Below are 4,903 nucleotides of genomic sequence, written 5' to 3'. Positions count from 1 at the left end.
CCTATTACCGCGAGTTCAAAAATGCCGACATTTCTTTCCTACGACCTTATCGTAACCAAAGCCCTATATATGGCGTCATACAGCTTTACTTAACATTACAAAACGTTTTATTTACTTCATGCAGTATTATATAGGTGGGGAGAGATAACGTTTTACGTTAAACAAATGGCACCAATGCAGTTTGGTTCAATGGTAAATATATCATACTCAAAATCGGCCGAATTCGGCCAAGGCAAAATGACGTAATCAACATAATTCAGGAATGTTCGGAGAGCGATATATCTCGTAATCATTGTCTTTCAGTGGTGGAAGGATAAATAATTTTTTAAATTCCTCAAACACTGAGCGATTATGCAAGCGAAATGTACCGAAAATCGACTATACGTTGTCCCTTGCCAAGTCTTCTGTCCTGCACCACTGACAAGGGGTACCACGCCGTAAAATCCCGATGAACTTTCTCGGCCAACGCAGGGATCAAACACTGACCCCCCTGGTAAGCGAGCCAACGTCTTATTCACTGAGTCACCGTGTCTCCCAGCTATGGATGAAAAATGATGTACACTTCAGTTTGGGTGAAGGTGTGTTCTTGTACAGCGGTTCGTGGTTTCCAACAGTTTTCCGAGCGCAGTTACAATACAATTTGATAATGACGTCACAATGAGAACGACGTAATTCCATCAAAATGACGTTACGACGTCATAATAAGGTCGTAGATAAAAATGTTGCCATTTTTGAACTCGCGAGTATCAATTTCCTATAGGTCGTTAATACATTTATTTACACTTAAGTCCACCGATTCGGAGATTTCAGCGATTTTCCGGTGCAATTGTATTAATCATGGCCGAGTTTCAAAGTACGTAAGAGTAGTGCGCATCACGTGACTTGCGGTATCTATTTATAATCGTCTGTTCTATAAATAGGCCTATCGTCTTTACTTACTTAATAATTAATGGAATGTTGCGTTAATTGAAATGTATGGAAACTGTATATTATTTTTGTAAAGATTAAATCGACATTTTAAATAAAATTAAAATTTTACACGTCGTTGTGTACTCTTCTTATTGTAATTTATTATTTAAGGAGCATTTCATGAAAATAAAACTTATAAATTAAGGTCATTTAATGAAATGTTCCTGTAATAATTAAATAGATAAAAAATTACGACAAATTTTAAGACACTTTAAGCCCCTGTCTGCCCGGAAATTATTATTAACACAATAAATTGAAAACAACGTTATAATTTTATGCCGGTATGCGAATGTCGTAGGTCCTGCCGACCAAATCATAATGCAATTGTATTTAAGGTCCTACTATTCTACTACTGACGTTATGAAGATGGGCATACGCCATGCAGTGTGTCATAAGAGGAATTTTTTGCCCGTGCAGTGCCCGTGCCCGGGCAGCCGCATTATGGTCTACTCTTATATCGAATTCCAAATGCCAAGGGATTTCTATGTGCACGTCAATGTATACAGGGACCCCTGTTTTCCGTCCCTCCCGAACGACTAGACAGCTTTACTTGTCAGTTGTCACCCCCCCCCCCCCCGTCCTGCACCACTGATAGCGGGAAACCACACCGGAAACTAACGATGAACTTTCCCGGCCAATGTCGTACCAATTATAGGCTATTTTGTGATTTGCTTTAGGCTACACTCGGGCAGTAATTTTAAACAGAACTTTGAAAGAATATATACAATTTCTCTCCGTTATGTTTACCCATCCCATCCCATATTTGCATCCTGTCTAAGGGAATAATGAGAAAAGATCTGATAAAGTGTAGTTTACGAAAGTTATCTGAAATATCAAAATGACTTTATACAAAGGTCAATGACAATTGTATATAAATATATACCCTATATAATATATATATTTTTTTACATAAATGAAATGAAATGGGGTTTAAAAAACTTTAACGTCCAACTGTTCTGCTCCTAAACTGGGCTAATGAAGACGGGCATAGGCCTAGGCCTAGGCCATACAGTGTGCTATGAGGGAAATTTTGCCCGGGCAGCGGCGCTACGGCCTACTCTTATGTCGAATTCCAACTGCCAAGGGATCTTTTACGTACACACAAATGTGTACACGGGACCTCGGTTTTTCGTCCCATCCGAACGACTAGACAGCTGTCCTTATCAGGCCCTCCGTCCTGCATCACGTACAAGGGGAAACCACGCCGGAAAATCAGGATGAACTTTCTCGGCAAATGCAGGGATCGAACACCCGACCTTCAGGCTAGCGATCGAGTCAGCGTCTTACCCACTTATCAACGCGATCCCCGGCCCTTCTTTATTTGTGGCGTAAAATAAATAGAATGTTGCATTAATACCGTAGCCTCGCTTGCAAACTCAGTCATAAATTTAGTATATTTATAAAATCATTAAATTCATTCTAAGTAAATGTCATATCTTAAATGTATTTTCTTTTACATCTTATAATTAATATGACTAGCCTACATGTATTACCACAGACTAAAAGAGGTTGAAATCTAGGGTCTTATAATGTACCAGAAACTATCGTTTGTCAAGATAATTAACGGTAATTTTAATAATGGATAGCACCTTGTTTCGATTTATAAAGAAACTAATATGCCTACACAGACTTGCACTGTAACGTGAGCTTATATTTATATGAATATGGCTGATAAGTCTCCGGATACCAAAAAGAATGGGCCTAGCCGATGCAAGTATTGTTGTGGACTCAGCAAAATTGTTCATCAGACCATAGATAATAACGTACGGTATTATCTATGATCAGACCAAGGTGCTTAATAAGGTAAATTTATCATTTTCTTCAATGCTTTTGAGTGTCACTCGGCTTTTACAAAAGGTCTACTTGACCGAGTGCCACTAGGTGGTGTGGGGGAGTTCTCTCCCCCACTCCGCCGTTGAAAACATTCATTTGAAATTTGGTCGAAGTTCTATCCGACAATTTTTCTGAGGGTAATTCGATGCATTGACTATTTTCGCCATAGTAAAGCCATTCCGTCGTTAAATATGCCTACAAAAAAGTGAATATGTTCGCATTTCGTACTGGATTATTGTTGGGATTACGGTACCATCATAAGAACTAAATACATTCACATTGCGGCATTGCCATTGCATTGGCAAATGACCCGTTCGGCCGTTATCTAAAATCTGCTGAATCATTTTCATCATTTCATGTGCAAAATTCCACACGACCACTGTTGTTTATGAATCATACTACTACCCCAACCCTGACCAGCTCGACATTTTTTCAAACTCGTAAAACACGGCCCACCTTTTCAATTTTATTAAGCAAGATTATTTGTGCGAAATAAAAAATTAAGATAAGAGTTTGTGCTGCATGCCACCACCGCACTACGTAGGCTACCACATGTATAGTATAAATCTTTTGTAATAGGCTATCGTACTAATAATAAAAAAGAAAAATACATAATGACGGATTTCAATAGATTTTCCCTTTATTATCTTCCAGATTATTTACAAGGTTATACAGAATGGCAAAATCACAAGAGGTAGGCTAAAACTTTGTTTATAATTTTAATATGACCCCTTGGCTTGAAGTTGAATTGCAAGAAATTATACTGTCTATATAATATTATAGGCCTATGGAACTGCAAGAATACACTTTATACTTATTTGACAAATTAGATCTTCATACTCATGATTTTTATGTTAATGTACAAACATTAGTTGTTTAGTATTTCTAATTGATATGCACACATATTTCCATAAATAATATAGACTATGTAAAAAAATAAATTGAAATAATAATAATAATTCTCAACTACATGTACAGGCATGAGTATGGAAGTTACAACAAATAACAAACAATTCACATTGTGATGCATAACAATATTATCTAACTGCATATCTTACAAAAAAACATTAATTTTCAAGAGGTGTGGTACATAAGCTTATTTGATATAATTGTCATTATATAAATCACAAACTTCACAAAACAATAACTTACGGTATATATTTCCTTTAGCACTTCAACATCATAGGGAACTCGCATTCCCTATTAAAGAACAAGTTTCTTCAGGGTTTCGAGGGGGTAGTTATGTTTGGGATGCTATAAATGTCCTACACGAACTACAGAAGGTCAGTAATAATTATTCATCTTATTTGTTTTACTTTTCAACAAAACTAAATACACATGAGAATCGGAATTAGTTATGCAAATTCTTTTATGACCCCCCCCCCCCCCCCCAAAAAAAAAATAACAAAAGAGAAACACCTGCGTATTGCCTTATATCATTGGTAATAAATCTTGGACAAACAAACCATTAAAATTGTTTAACGAATCTCCACTATTTTTTATATTACAGTCGAAAATTGGAATACTCCTAACTTTGGGGAACGATATGCGCCGCAGCAAAGGTAAAGACTTTACAACGGATAAAAACAAGTGGCCACCCTCGCCTCTCTCTCAGTAAGACGCTGTGTTGGACGATAAAGTTCTTCAAAATAGATTTCCCCTTGCTAGTGGGGCAGGACACCTGAACTGACTTGGGTTTGGGTCTAGTCGTTCGGTTAGAATAAAAACCTGAAAGTCACTGGCGTGCACGTGAAAGAAACATTGACAGTTGACATTCGAAACAATAGCGTGTCGTTGTGCCGTTGCACCGGCAACATTTATCTAATAGCACATTATAGGGTATTCGCACCATCTTTAGCCCAGTACCACGTAAAACCTCCATTACAACGTGGCCTTTACCTTATAAAAAGAAATTCTTATAAATATCCATTTTAATGTCTATACACTGTTAGAAATAAATGTTAATTTACCGTAAGAATGTGGTAAAATATTTACGTAGTTGTATGTTATTTTACAAATGTATGTTTTATTACACCAAACAGGAGTGATAGTACAAATAGTCGTAAAAAAAACATATTATACAGGTGATTTTACCGTGAAA

At 36.9% G+C, this 4,903-nt stretch overlaps 1 long non-coding RNA gene across 1 annotated transcript; it reads left to right on the top strand.

The window, feature by feature from the left end:
- Nucleotides 1-3,459: 3,459 nt before the first annotated feature.
- LOC126831659 (uncharacterized) lies at nt 3,460-4,367 on the top strand. Its single transcript, XR_007684246.2, has 3 exons — nt 3,460-3,496; nt 3,973-4,085; nt 4,313-4,367. It is a non-coding gene; the product is annotated as an uncharacterized LOC126831659 (long non-coding RNA).
- The last annotated feature ends 536 nt before the right edge of the window (nt 4,368-4,903 follow it).

This window comes from Patella vulgata, chromosome 9 (assembly GCF_932274485.2).
Source record: "Patella vulgata chromosome 9, xgPatVulg1.2, whole genome shotgun sequence".
NCBI lineage: Eukaryota > Metazoa > Mollusca > Gastropoda > Patellidae > Patella > Patella vulgata.
Note: the sequence above shows the minus strand (reverse complement) of the source record. Positions and strands in the feature narration are given on the sequence as shown.